Source organism: Ailuropoda melanoleuca, chromosome 8, assembly GCF_002007445.2.
Source record: "Ailuropoda melanoleuca isolate Jingjing chromosome 8, ASM200744v2, whole genome shotgun sequence".
In the NCBI taxonomy this organism is placed as follows: domain Eukaryota; kingdom Metazoa; phylum Chordata; class Mammalia; order Carnivora; family Ursidae; genus Ailuropoda; species Ailuropoda melanoleuca.
Window position 1 is genome coordinate 78,754,978 of NC_048225.1, and position 14,357 is coordinate 78,769,334.

The 14,357-nt window shown below is 44.3% G+C and overlaps 1 long non-coding RNA gene across 2 annotated transcripts; it reads left to right on the plus strand.

Annotated features, from left to right (window-relative positions):
• The first annotated feature begins 271 nt into the window (after positions 1 to 271).
• On the plus strand, positions 272 to 10,245 carry LOC117803412. 2 transcript variants are annotated; one of them, XR_004627257.1, is made up of 3 exons: positions 272 to 1,004; positions 2,259 to 2,373; positions 9,986 to 10,245. It is a non-coding gene; the product is annotated as an uncharacterized LOC117803412 (long non-coding RNA). The 2 variants fall into 2 exon arrangements; XR_004627256.1 differs by having other exon boundaries at positions 977 to 2,373.
• Positions 10,246 to 14,357: the final 4,112 nt, after the last annotated feature.

A 14,357-nucleotide genomic window follows, 5' to 3' on the forward strand; every position in this document is an offset into this window, starting at 1 on the left:
CCTGGGCAACCACAGTGCTGTTACATTTTGCTTAATCCTCATTATTTCTCAAGTTTTCAGTAAAGGTATTTGACGGTGGTCAAGGGGTTAGCGGGCTCCAAATGGAGTGAAATAGAGCACTAGTATCTAATTAAAAAAAAAAAAGCCAAAATAAGCAGATATGCAGACTGAGACTGGAAATTTGAGTGATCACCCCCTACTAATTTTAGCACCTGGTTTCACAAAGGTATGTTGGGGACGAAAGTCTTCCCTCTCAGGGTTGTGAAAATAAGTGGGGTATTTAGTATACAATCACAGCCCACTATGAAGGTGAGGACTGAGTACACTGGCTTTTCTTTCTTGGCAATGCCCGTTTTAGCCAGGTTGACTTTCACTGGGCAGCATCGATCCACCCTGCACTCCCTGCAGACACTCTCCCATCAGTTTGCACATGCCCTGAGTCTAGAAGCACATGGAAGATAATGTGTTTGCGCCCAGGACAGTGCTGCCCCCAAATGGGCATGTTCTTCAGGTATGGAAAATATTACATTGAGAATCTTATCTTACTCTCCCTAAAACTGTGGTGTATTCTTACCTGTGACACTTGGGTGAAGGTCTAGAAGCATAAAAGGGGCTCCAGAAAGTCAGCAAACGGCAGCCTGGACCCTTTGAAGTTAGAAGGGCTTCTGACTAGGAGCAGGCTATTAGGAAGGAATGATCTTCCTATAAATGGTGTGGATAAGATGAGCACAGACTTGTTCACCAGATCCTGAAATACAGCAGCAGCTTGGAAGCACGAGCGAGGCAAGTTCAAGACAAGTCAGTGGAAATACTACACCGCGTAGCAGGTAATGAATTTAGGGAATGGATTACCTCCCAGAGGTGGTACAAGCTGGCAACGTAAATGGATTCCAGAAGGGTTTGGACAGACGTGTGAATGGCAGAACCATAAAGGAGAGCTTCAGGAAGCTAAGATCTACTCCATGCGGTGGGGAGTTCAGGATGGCCCAGCAGGCCCTTCCACGGTGCGTACATGGGCTCTTTGTGGACAACAGTCTTGGCCTCGCTAGAGCTGGGCTTTGAGCCAGTTGGCAGTGCCCGTTCTACCTGTCCAGTCTCCAGTCTCAGTGGCATTTGCCTCAGGAAGGCGGCAAAACCTTGTGCTTTTTACCTTGGCCAAGTATTTTCTGCAGATACCGTCTTTTATTTTTAGTTTTGTGCGTGTTTCAGTTTTAGCAGGTTATCCAAAACCCAGCAAGTTTTCCAGCTTAATTATAGCCATTCTAAGAAAGCATTTCCTCTGCTCTCCACCAGCTTCCCTTACAGCCCTTTTTAAAAGGCATTGCTTTTTCATTTTGGCTTTGGACTTCTAAACAGATTTGGAGAGCCCGTTTTCATACCAGTTATTATATTTACTTCTTGTGATTAGATTTCTGTTCAGAACGTCCCATCTAAACTGTCGAATTCTGACAGAAATTACTCTAATCGTGGAAGATCCTCTGAAAAGAGCAGTGACAATATACTTTTCTTGGGAATTCTTTTTAATGCAGCATCCAAAATGCCTTCAATGCTGCTTCTGGGCTGCCAGGACAAATATTACTTCCATGACTGTAGCTCTGAATCTTGGCAGTAGGGAAAGTTTCGGAAATTCTTGGATGTCTCCTTTGATAACGCATGTATCTGCCCATGCATGCATGTCCTACGGCTGCCTGCGCTGTGCGCTTTCTGGGGTGCTCCTGTAGGTCCCAGAGCCAGAATGCCTTGCCCCAGCCCTTCTAATGGGGTGGGGGGGTGCTGGCTTTGTTTCTACCTCTGGGGCGTGAAGAGGCTCAGTGTTCCTTTTCTGCTTCTGGTGCATAGCCCCCCAGGGCTGTGTCTTGGAAGCTATGTTCAGGGCACCATGGCTGGCTGTTGTGAACTGGCGGGCATTCTGAAGCAATTCAGCATAGGCTTTGCTCAAATGTAAGCATCAGGCCTCTGGATTCCAGTTTTCTGGCAGGGGTCTCAGGGCTGGTGGAGAGCCCCACGGAGTTCTTATTTTACCTCTCTTTGTGGTTCCCCCTTGTCTTCTGCTCTTCTCTTGGGGACGGATTTACGTATCGATTTATTGAGTGAGCCCACTGTGTGGGTTTCACGTAGCATTTACGTGGACGAGATAAAACATTTCTTGTCACTTTGTCAGCGAGACGTCTGGGAAACCCCAGCCTGCCCTACCCAGCACATTCATTCTGGCAGAAGTTTTCGTCAAGGCTGAAATTATTTATTCCTCTTGCCTCTAGGGCCCATAAAGTAACTGTGCCTTTGAAGTTTGCTTCCTTAACTAGTTCAGTGACTCAGAACCTCAACATTGCCATCAACAAACTTCCTCTCCCTGGGCTGGCTCTTTCATAATAGGTAAGTGGAAGGGCTGACAAAAACACAAAATAATGGGATAGCTTTCATTTACTAAGCTGCAGAAATACTCTCACCCTCTCTATGTTTACTACCATTCACTTATTGTTTTTTATGTGCTAAGCAGTGTATGCACATTGCCTTTAAATTTCTCGTAACACTATGAGATACTATACCAGTCTAATAAATGAGGACACTGGGATTTGGAAAATTAAAGAAAAATTTTTCCCAAAGATCAGGTAAATGATAAGTAGAGATTCTGAGAAATAGAAACACATTTATTCAGCACATGTATGTTCCCAGTACTATGAGAAACATAAGATATACAAAAATGGACCAGCTTACCCTAGAGTCAGACTTCAACCCAGAACTTTCTGGATTCAGAACTCTACTGCTACCCACTTTAATCAACTGGACAGGTTGGGGAAGCAGCCTCTGTGTCTGTGGGACACAAACAAATTACCCTGGGATGGTAATAATAATAATAATAATAATAACACTTGGAGCTTATGTATAAGTTTCAGTTTATAAAGACATGTCACATGTATTGTTTAATTTAACCCAATCTTTATTAGGAGGGCAGGGTGGATGAGAAGCTGGGGCTTGAAGAGGCTGGTTGCCCACCATAGTTGTATAATTGGATAAGAACCAAGGTGTTCTGTCTCCCAGGCCAGTGGTGTCTATGCTGTTGTATGCAGGATGAATGATGCACTCCTGGAACATTTCTTGGTGGAGTATAGACCTACTGGTCATCTGAAAGTATCTAGACACAAAGGCTAAACTGATAAACTCAAACAGAATCTGGATATCTGCCTTGGAAAATTCCTGTCCTTGGAAAATTCCTGTCCTTGGAAAAGCATGGGCTACAAATTGCTTCTCAAACTCTTCCACCAAAGCCGCCCTAAGGGGTAGGAAATTGTTGCCTTAGGAAGACATTCTTTAATATCCTGTGGCTTCATATGCACTTCACACACTTTTCCTATACCTCCAGGGATGTTACCCGCCCTCCCAGTTTGAGAAGCATAGGAAGGGATGACATGTGACACTTACTAGCTGTGCTCTAACCAACTGAGCTAATAAATGCGGCATAGTGGGATTTCAGCCATCCAGCCAGCCATGGGCAACTGTTTCCAGAGAATCTGCAGTAATCTCTGCACTGTGCTAGGTAGGCGCTATGATATGGTCTTTAAGGAATTTACAGTCAACTGTGAAACTGATCCATGAAATGATTAGCAGATATCAGAAAACTGCTTATAACAAAGTGCTAAGTTTTAAAATTTAAATTGAAGGGAAGTAAGGGCTGGAACACTCATGAAAACCATCCTGATAGAGCTGGGTTGGCCAGAATTTAGGAGCTGCGGAAGAATCTGAAGACAAGGAAAGAGAGCGAAAGGTTTCTAGGTTGAACTCACCATGCACAAAGGTGTAGAGAAGGAATAAATGGTAGGACTTTTCTGCAAATAACATTAATTATTCGATGATCCTTTCTCAATCTCTCTTTTTCTCTCTAATGCAGAAAACGAGGGAAAGACTCAAAAGTATGAAGGAGAAAAACAAAATATCGTCTATAAACCTGGTGACCAATGATAACCATTGTTACATTTTGATATGGGCTGTTCTACTCTTTTAGCAGGAGGTTAGAATTTGTACGGTGGTAGTTGGGGGTCACTGCAGATTTTGAACAATGGACAGACCACTCTCAAAAAAAGTCAAGCTGGTGGCCTTTTGTAGGATTTAATACAGTGTAGAGAGACTGAGAGACTGGAGTCAGAAACTCCAGCCTGGTAGGAGACCACTATCTACTCTAGCTCCTGCCTTTAAAACTAACTAACTAACTAACTAACTAACTAACTAACTAACTAGTTGCCTTGATCAGTGCAGAGCGCTCTATCTCTGGAACAATTCAAGCAGAGGCTGGGTGACCACCTGTCAGGGACGCTGTGGAAGGGATTGCTATCCTTGGAGATTTAGTCCGTATGATCACTTTCAGCCTCAAGTTCTAGGGCTTACATTGTTAGCTGTGGAAATCCATGTTCAAATAGAGAATGATACTCTTTCTTATGATTGGACCACAATTGGTTTGCTCAGTAATGTTATGGGGAACAAGATAAATGTTACTGGGAAGTAGAAACCAACTGTCTTTGCGGTGCTGGATTTGTTCTCGTCTATTTTAGTCTTGTCATATCTCTTGCCATATTATTTGAGAGCTACTCTTAGATGACGAGCCTTTGAAGAGATATTCTTACCCCTACCCAATCTTACCTTGCCTGAAGCCACCATCGTTTCTGAAAACATCTTGACCTTCCAAGGCTGAGGAAAAAGCCAGGCCTTTGTATTCCCAAGGGACTCTGTGCTGACCCACCACAGAGCTGCCCACAGTAAGGAAATCACCTGTTTATTTGTCCCCCATGCTGGGCTGCAAGCTCTGAATGAGCAGGGGTGGTACAGTTCTCAGGAAAACATTTGCCAGTGAAGGAAGTCCCTTGGCTGGAAGGCCACATCTCGGAGGTTGTGCAGGCATTCCCCAAGCATGGAAGAGCATGGCACCTTTCCTTGTGAATTTACCTCCTTGTAAGCACCTGAGGAAGCACTGGGTTCTTTCCTTCCTCAGGATGGTTTTGGGGCCTGCAATGCTATCTCCTCACAAAGGGCTGAAAATATAGCTCGGACTATGCACGAAAAGGGACACAGGAAGGGAAAAGAACATAATTAAAGATGACATGGGGTCAAGGTATGGCATGGTTAAAGGGATTAGCATGGGCAAAGAGACTTTCTTCTGAAATCAGATCAGGTAGACACTTTTCCTAAAGCTGCTGTGACATTTATCGTAAGGAAAGGACCTTTCTACCCCTCCTCTGTGGCGGCCTTGGAACACTTTCTTCTCACAACACCTGGTCCTGTTCCAGGGAAACAGAAAAGAGAATGATAGCTTCTATCCTTCCCCACCTCCAGCGGCGGGCTTGTCCTTTGTCAAGTTCCTGACGCTGCCAGCCGTCAGTGAGGGCTGGGCAGGAGAAAATGCTGCGGGCTCATCGAGAATTCTGGACACAGTGTTTAAACCCGGAACATGCTGGAGCTGAGTTCCTGTGAGATTCCCACACGTTCCGAGAGCCTGAGTTAAGATGAAAAAGGTCTCTACTCGCAAGTGAGCTTCTATTCCTCCGAAGGAGTCACTAGGCAACAGTTTTCTGTGGCTCTAAAAACCATGTGGGTAAAAGATTGTTTATTTCTATATATGGCCAGAAAAGAGCCCAATGATGGACCGGCTTCCTGGTTGACCCTCTCCAGTTTTTCCAGACCTGCAGACTCCAGAGACTTCCAGGCTGGACATTGGTTTCTGTGGCCTGTGTGTCATTGGGCACAGCAACGGAAAATCTGGCTCCCAGAGTGACTGCCCCCAGTTGTCCTCGTCCCCCACCCCTCTCCCCTTGCCTCTCCTCCCTCAGAATGCAGCAGCTAAAATGCAAATAATGAAGCTCTCACAGCTGCAGCCCTGCTAAAAATAGAAAGTTTGTTTATTTTTATGTTCGTGAAGCCCTTTTCCTGCTGTTGCTGTTGTTATGAGCATAACTCCCAGGCAGGAATGGGAAGGACTCTGTGTGCTGGTCACCAGCCAAATGAATTCTGTCCTGTGCTGGGGGCTCAGATCTCGAAACCTATTCGGGAACCAGAGGATCTGGCAATCTGTTTTTTTTTTTGAGCCTCTCCTCTCTTAGCTGACACCTGCTCTACAGAATTTGGGGTTTGGGTATCTTGGTTTTTAGATGATCTGCATGAATGTACTTCCCTCTCAAAGACAGCCTCCCCTTTAGTCATGATCTGCTCACAGGAGAGATGTGGGCAGAGGAAAGAACACTGGGCTAAGAGGCAAGAAGTCTGGGTGACCTTGGGCAAGTTTCAACTTCTCTGACCCTCAATTTTCTCATCTATAAAATGGGCATAACAGTGTTTGCCTACAACTGAAGTGCAATAATGGATATGAAACAACTTTGAAAATTTCCAGATATCTGCAAATGAATTGTTTTCTACTCTTGCTAAACAAACCCAGGCTTCTCGCCTGTGTCCCAAAGGTAGCTATTCCCATTGCCTCAATGGGCTTTTGAGTGGCCCCTCCCAAATCGAGGAGTGGAAGAGGGACAAGAAAACAGTACATGCGGGGGTGTGTTTGGATCATATTTCTTTTGAGATCTGAACAAAACGAACTCCTGTTGAAATACGTGAGAGGTGATCTAGGTGAGAACAGACACTCCTGGGTGAAGGGGACTGTTCCACATTCCGTTAGCTTGCTGGTGGCTTTGGAGCAACGACTGTCCTGCTGTGTGTCTTATCTCCCTTTTTATAATGTAGAACCATTATTAATAGTTCTCTTCCTAGCTAGAAGGGATCTCTGCTTGCAGGACCACCTACATCACTTGGTTTATACCATACACGTGGAGCTTCTCACCTGATCTCCAGACAGTGTCCTGAGGTGACACTTCCTCCTCAAAGATCCTAATAGTGGAGGGCAGGGCTGTGTTGGCTGCCTCTTTAACTCACCTGGAGCCACTGTGACTATAGTATTCCCTTGGTTTTTTGTGGCAAACCCTGGAAAACTCAGGGCTGGTCCTAGAGCCTGGGTCACACTGGGCACCTCTATCTTACAGGCTTCTCTGTTGTAAACAACAAAGTAACGACTTTGGCTGATTGGAGCAGAAAGAGAATTTATTTCAATTAAATTTTAATTTAGTTTTAAAATTAAATTAAATTGTAATTAAAATTTAGGGGCTCTGTGACTTGGATGAATCACTTCTTTTGGTTAGTCTTAAACTGAGTTTAGCATTTCCAGGGATACCTGAGTGGCTCCGTCAGTTAAGCATCTGCCTTCGGCTCAGGGCATGATCCCAGGGTCTTGGGATCGAGTTCCGCTTTGGGCTCCCTGCTCAGCGGAGAGCCTGCTTCTCCCTCTGCTTCTCCCCCTGTTTGTGTTCGCTCTCCCTCTCCCTCCCTCTCTTTGACAAATAAATAAATAAAGTCTTAAAAAAAAAACTGAGCTTAGCATTTCCCCGTTTTGAATGCAGATAACAAACCAGGTTCTGATCTGAGAATTTATTACTGTCAGAAATCACAGATATTTTTAAGTCAATTTCAGCTGTTGCAGACATTTCAAAATATTGTTTATGCTCATTACTACTTCTGGGTAAGAGTGGTTTATTAGACCTACCACTAGATTTATTTAATGTACTAATAAAAAAAGCACAGATATTCTGTTATCATATATTTGTTTAAAAAAATTTTCTAACCATATTTCGGAATTGTTGGTTATTATATTTTGTGCATTTAGAAACATTCTTGGGGCACCTGGGTGGCTCAGTTGGTTACACTTCTGACTACAGCTCAGGTCCTGATCTCAGAGTCATCTGGCCGGGAGGCTGGGCTCTGTGCTCTTCCAGGAGCCTGCTTCTCCCTCTGCCCTCCCCTTGCTTGTGCTCTCTCTCTCTCAAATGAATAAATAAAATCTTTAAAAAAACAAAACATTCTCCATTCACTTCATAGGCTTTACCAGGCACACAAAAGGTTAAGAACTCCCTGACCTAAAGCGTGTCAGCTAGCTTACAGCAGGCTTGGCTACATAACTTGCAGGGCCTGCGCCAGATGAAAATATGAAGCCTTTGGATCAAAATTGTAAGAATTGGAAGACTTACAGCAGAGCATTAAACCAAGCACGAGACCACGCTGAGCCTGGGGCCCTGTGTGACTACACAGGTTGCTGACCTGTGAATCCTAGTTCACAGGCCCTGGCTCGTAGAATTTCCAGGAAGGTCAAAGGGCCAGACTCAGGGGCTCTGTGGCCAGATATATCTAACATCAAATATCTATCATTGCTCACCTCCATAGACCAGCTCAGCCTCATGGGGAGAGGGACTCCCCAAACATAAAAGGGGCCTAGATGCTAAAGTGGCCAAAAATCATGAGAAATGTTCTTGTTAATACCGGCATACCCAACGGGTACCCTGACCACTAGGTACACTTCTGAAGGAAGCCATGGGCTGGCAGGAACAGGTGGATACCTCTAGGTAGATGGGGCTATTGGGAGAAAATACAAACTGAAACATTTTAAATTTCTGGGACATTTGAATGGCTGCTAGGATAATAAGGCCGCATATTTGGAATAGGGATTATTTAAGAAATTCACAACCTATGGAGGTAGAACATAAAAGCTGGGGACTTTCACCACATCTTCTCTGTCTGCAAGGACAGACAATGCCAGGAAGAACGGAGGGGCTCACACAATGCAAGGTCTAGTTAATTTAAGAGTTTCCTGGAAACAAGAGGCAGTGAGTCAACATGGATATACTTAAAGTTGAGTCAAGACAAGGGGAGCAAGGTTTGCTGTAGAAATGAGCCTCCATGTGACGTAGCTTGGTGACACTCTGTGGGGCAGGGGCTGGGCCCCCAAGCCTCAGCTCATGGATCATTGTCTCCCTTCTCACTCTTATTAAAAAATAAATTGGTAAGTAAGGGATAGGCTGTCCTGTTTCCCTATCCCCACAGAGTGATGGGTGGGCTGTTCTTTAGAAAGTCGTGCAAGGACAGAGCTACTCCCAGAGGGCTGGATAGGAGCCCAGCAGGGCACAAGCTGCTTTCTAGGAGGACGGCTGAGGGAGAGACTGCAGCTCGCTGTCCAGGTGCTCATCCATCTGGCAGGTCCTCCAGAGGTCAGCAACACAGGGAGCTCTGCTGGCCAAGACAGAGGAGCCCTCCTCCGCCCCCCCAACCCCAGAAGGCTGACAGGCACTGCCTGTGGGGCTGTCCTGAGTGGGAGCGAAGGGAAATAAATGCCCCTCTCCCAGCTCCTGACATGTGTCCAGGGCTCTGCCTCCATTGTGTCCTTTATTCCCCACAGAGACACCTGAGAGTGAGACCATTTTCTCCATTTTACAGATTGGAGAGCCCGAATCCTAGAGCGGCCAGCTCTCTTTACCTTCCCAACGTGTTACCTTGAGGGGAAAAGGAATTGGCCACCATCGTTTGGTTGCTCTTATCAAAGGCTGGAGGTTTTGTCTTTTTAATATACTTTTCATTGGGATAGAGGATAACAATCCCAAGCCTTCCCATCCGTCAAACAAAAGCTCTTCAGCAAAGAAATCTTGACTTACTATTATTGTTTTTTTTGCTATTTCTTTCTTTCTTTTTTTTTTTTTTAAAGATTTTATTTATTTATTTGACAGAGAGAGACAGCCAGCAAGAGAGGGAACACAGGCAGGGGGAGTGGGAGAGGAAGAAGCAGGCTCCCAGGGGAAGAGCCCGACGTGGGGCTCGATCCCAGAACTCCAGGGTCACGCCCTGAGCCGAAGGCAGATGCTTAATGACTGAGCCACCCAGGCACCCCTGTTTTATTGCTATTTCAAAAATAAAGTTTTGAATAAACTCTGGAATAATTTTAGATTTACAGAAGTATCGCAAAGATAAATACCTTTCACTCAGTTTCCCCTAACGTGAACATCTAATGTAATTGTGGTGCATTCGTCAAAACTAAGAGATTAGCATGCATAGTATACTAGTCATTGATCTATGGAATCTTGAGATTTTATTACCAGTTTATCCACTAATGTCCTTGTTTGTTTGCTTGTTTTAGGATCCAATTTAGGATACCACGCTGCTTTGGGGAAACCTTGAATTTTAAGAGAACTTTCAGAGTCCCCATGGAGGATTTGACCCAAGATGGAAACGATTTTCTCTGTATTTTCTCTCATTTTTACTACCAAAGTGCCGTGAACATTAAGCGTTCTTTAAAGTTTTGTGGCTTCCATGAACCCTTATTTGCTTCCTTGGGATGTTAATGCCAGACAAGTTGAAGCGGTGCGAGGATTTTGGAATAAAAATACTGACAAGTTGCAAAATATTGTGATCTTTGATTGGAAATTTGGGATGTCCAAGTTTGTTTCTTCCCCCCCAATTCTAAGTACTAAAACACAGTTGCTTTTCACAGAGATTTCTAGCTCACATCTTCCTGTGAAGTCCTATAAGCTTAGGTTCCGAGTCTTGCTTTGTGCTGAGGGGAAAAGACAGTAAATGTAGGTGAGGTACTGTGTGAGGTGAACCGTGCAATTGGTTTCCCCGGGTTATTCTAGCCATTGTTCACAGCATCGGGCGCGTGCTGGCAGTATTTCAAGTCATGGAGCGTCTTACTTTATTTGGGTTTCTGCTTATTGATCGGGCATCCTTGATAATATAGTTTGTTTTCTTTTGCAATGGAACTAAAAATGGCATCCTAGTGAGCTATTGTTGAGTCTATGACAGGTCCCTTTTTATCGTCTACTGGCCTGGGCTCCCAGGGCTTTTGGAAATCTGTAAAATTTCAGGAGCTGGGCAGCTGGTGGGGGTGGGGGGAGGCGGTGGAGTCCCCGTCATGGTTATATGGAACCGAGATTCTGCAGAGTATAATGGGTATTAGAGTTACTTAAGAGGCTTTATGGGATAGATCTAGCATAATCCTAAGTGCTCACCTGATGATTTAGCCCCCATTCCCAATCTTTAATCCACCACAATATAAAAATATGAGTATATTATACAACTGTACATATAACATTTTCCATCTGCCCATAGCCCACCTAATTCTTAGGGCTTAATTTTATAGTAGCGATAATCCCTAGTGTTTGTTGAGCATTTACTATGTCAGGCAGTCTGCCATCCCCTTTACGTATTTTCGTTTTGTGTGATTTTTTCACAACTCTATGAGGTAAGTACCATTATTGTATTCATGCTTTGGAAGAGGAAAATTAAGTTAAGAAACTTCATTTCATCCAAAGTCACATAGCTAGAAAGTAGTGAAGCCAGGACTTGACTCAGAGCTCTCCAACTCTGAATCCAGTATTCTCTTAATCGCCTTGCTGCACTGAGCCGGGGGCTATGGAGAGTTGTCAAATACACGTACACTTTCCCAATCAATGACTCCATACTCCCCCTTTAAGCAAAGATTACTCAAGTTCCAGAAATCAATAATCTAAATCATTTACTGAATTTTTCCTACATGCAGAGCTCTGTGCTTGATGCTGAAAGGAATAGAGAGATAAAAGAAAATTCGCAAAGTATTGGAGTGGAAAAAGCCCAGGAGAATGGAATTCTCATCCCAGTGCTATCGTTGATTGGTTCGGCCACATCATCCTTCTTTGGGCATCAAATAATTTATCTGTAAAGTGAGCAGGTGGGATGAGATAAACTCAGAGTTCCCTGCCTGTTCTTTGATTTTGTCCTTCCATCTTTGTGCCAGACATGGCATAGGATAATGCCAGCTGTCGTCCCTGTCCACAAGGATCTTCAAACACATGACACAATTGAAACGCAGCAGAGAGGTGGATTGCCTACTAATGGCTATAAGCAAGCGCTGGACATGCACTTACTTGAAGCTCTTATGTACTCAGCAGTGTTAGGCATAAAAGACATATGTCATAATTTCTGCCCTTAATAAGGGTACAAATTAGTTGGAAAACAGGACATAAGCACTTGGAACAAGGACTAATACGAGACATTAAATAATTAACTGCTAAATTGTGCTGTGCAGTCATTGTATGATGATGGTAAAATGATAACAAGCAACAGTTACTGAGTTTGTAGGCATGTGTAAGATTTAAGGGATGGCAAAAAACCCTCAACAACCAAGATAAGTAATACTTTAATGCATTATTTTTTTTAATTGAGAAATGCAAGAACTTCATGATGAACAAACTATCAAGATTTTAAACAAAGGTAAGTTCAGTCGTATGGAGTTTTCCTTCTGTCTCAGGCTCAAGTACGACTCAGCAGAGTATGCTAGCTACCACATCTTACTGCGTTGCATTCATTGTCCTATGTGATCCTCACAATATCCCTGATTATTAGATTCCACTGTTAGCCTCGTTTTATGGAAGAGGAAGCTGAGGCTTGGATTGCTCAAGTCACGAGGTGGTAAGGGGCAGAGATGGAACTTGAACTCGGGTCTCTGGCTTCATAATTCATGCTTTTAAACACCGCCTTATATGCCCTTACAAATGTCCAGACGGAACTCCCTGCCCCCACTGGAAGGCTGTGCCTCAGTGTTGGTGGGCTCTGCCTGGGGCAACTCTGTGATCCTTGTGGAGGAATGTTCAGTGCACCTGTCACCTCCTGGTTGAAACCCTTGGGGGCTGTTCTTTCCATACCGTGTAAATTCCATGAGGCTGGGAACCACTGCTGGGGTGGGAGTCGGGGGGGGCTCCACCTCACACCAAAACTCCAGGGTACACTTCACACTCACCTCATCCATAAGTAGGAAATCCGAGGTGAAGTTCATCGGAATTGTGCTTTCTGCCTGACACCACAAAAAGAAGGCTCTGTGGTGTTTACCAATATGTCACAGCAAAGGAAACCATGCTGAACGCAAAACCTGTCTCAGAGACATTTGTCACCGTGGGGCCCATCTGCAGCACCGAGCTCTGTTTCCGGGCAGGAAATGAAACCACAGTGGGCAAGGTAAATCTTGAGGTTCAACTTAACAATTTGGGAACAGTTATCAATGTCTTGCAGCTTTATATCTAGCACGCATTTGCCCGAGGTGGGGGGAAAAACAAACTGACCAGACAGGCCCATGGGGGTATTTCAACTGTGCTGTTTGGGCCAAGAATCCACCCAGCCATGTGCCAAATCTCTGCCACCCAAGACAGTTAGTTGCTAGTCCTGATAGAGGCTTGGGAGACCTAGATGTGGGGTAAAAAGAAAGTCAGAATTACAAACTGTCAGCAAGGGAACTGATTTGGAGGTTATCGAGGTCCAAGTCTTCATTTTACAAGAGAGGAATTAGAAGCCCAGAGAAATTATGTGACCTTAGGAAAGGTCACATAAGCATTTTTCTGGCAGGCATGAGACATGAAATTGGGTAGATGACATTTTGAAGTGGCAATTTTAATGTAACCATAGGGCCATTTCAGTGATGCCTAAAAAGCACTGTTTTCATCGGCACAACACACACTTTCACTTTGTTCTTTGACCTCACCGTATCCCCTTATCTCAGGTTCAGTGGGAAAACATACTGAGATCATTTAGTGATTCCTGCAGTGGAGGTCCGTGGGCAACGTTATTGGCTATTTCTGTAGCATAAATAAGGTGATCGTAGTAGCCCCGAAGCCTAGGGTGTAGTGGGTCTTACCATAAATTGGCATGTCTTGTCTTTGTTTTTAGTTATTTTATTTTTTTTGTTTTTATTGTTTATTGCAATGGAAATTTTTCTATTTTCATACTGTGGAATCAAGAACCTATGGCTTAAGTTTCATAATGTGTATGGTTGATGTATATGCATTTACTACGCACAGTCCTATCATATTTTTGACCATTGTGAAACATTTACTTCTCCAGGATGTTGGCTTATTTTTTTGGGTCATTGAGATGCCCACACTGGGCAGTTTGTGTCTCTTTATCCTTCAGCTTCCTTCCTTTGCATCCCTCCCCAGGACCTTCATAATTGTGAGTGGCCAGTCTCATATAAATTCAAGAACCTATGAGAAGCAAGGCATCAATGATGAAGGGCCATTTAATGATCTATAACCGAGAACAAGTACGGGTATTCAATTTAAAAATATTTGGTGAACCGAGCCCCTGGGTAGCTCAGTTGGTTAGGTGTCTGACTCTTGATTTCGGTTCAGGTCATGATCTCTTGTTGGACTCTCTGCTGGGCTTGGAGCCTGTTTGGGATTCTCTCTCTCCCTCTCCCTCTGCCCCCACCACCCTCTAATAAATATATATATTAGTTGAACCTGATGAGTTCATGGAGTAGGGATTATAAGTTCATGTTATACACATCAATAAAATGGGAATAATTTTTTTAAAATTTTATTTATTCATTTGACAGAGAGAGAGGCAGCCAGCGAGAGAGGGAACACAAGCAGGGGGAGTGGGAGAGGAAGAAGCAGGCTCCCAGCGGAAGAGCCCGACGTGGGGCTCGATCCCAGAACTCCAGGGTCACGCCCTGAGCCGAAGGCAGACGCTTAATGACTGAG